The following is a 943-nucleotide window of genomic DNA, read 5'->3' as shown; positions in this document are numbered from 1 at the left end:
AAGGGACTTGCATGGTAGACTTCCTATTTTTGTCTTGTTCATTGTCATAACCAGCTTCATTGTGCAGTGTAGACCATTGGTTATTGGTGGTAGTATATAGGACCATAACACTAGCTTTTGAACATTTTGGTCTGTATTGGAGTAGATTTTATATTCAGACTTGGCTCTTAACTTCTAATGCAAGTCCCAGGTTGTATCTGTACTGGAAAAGGATTTTAGCTTGTGTATATTTATCCATTATATTGCAGAGTTGGTAAAAAAGATACATATAATCTCTTATGGGACTGCTAGATTTTCATTGTATGAATGACGGCTGTACATGTAACCTGTACCATTTAGATGTATTTTTAAGAATGTAAATGTAGTTTTTTTATATTTTATCCTCTAACAATGTACTGTCCTTGCATGCTGGAAGAACACCAATGTTTGCAGTCACAAGATCAAAAGTATTACAACTTGTTTCTTTATGTATAGTTACTTTTAGACCTTTTGATTTTGTTTTTATATTTTTGTATTTATAAGTGGTACGATGCTACGTGACTTTTTAAGGAGAATTTTCTAAAACATTTTTTCTTCCCTACAGGGATGAAGAAATCAGGTAAAGAGGGCCCAAACATTAAAGTGTATATTAAGTAGATATCGTTTGGCTTGATTTTTTTCTTGATACAATCCTAGAATAAATCCTAGAATACATATTTGATTTCTTGCATTTGTTTTATATGGAGATGTAGTGATATACTAATATAATAATTTTCTACTGAAATAGTATATAGTAACTTTTTTTTTTCTTGCATGATTAAACCTTGCCATTAGTAACATTGATTTTCTTGCAGTGTTAGTTTTGAAAAAATATTTGACTTGATTTCTAATAGTTGTCAGTTAAAGTATAAGATCATGATTTGGTGATATTACTTAGGTAATTGATATTCAGAGTATTAAACTG

This window comes from Penaeus monodon, chromosome 25, assembly GCF_015228065.2.
Source record: "Penaeus monodon isolate SGIC_2016 chromosome 25, NSTDA_Pmon_1, whole genome shotgun sequence".
NCBI lineage: Eukaryota > Metazoa > Arthropoda > Malacostraca > Decapoda > Penaeidae > Penaeus > Penaeus monodon.
Note: the sequence above shows the minus strand (reverse complement) of the source record.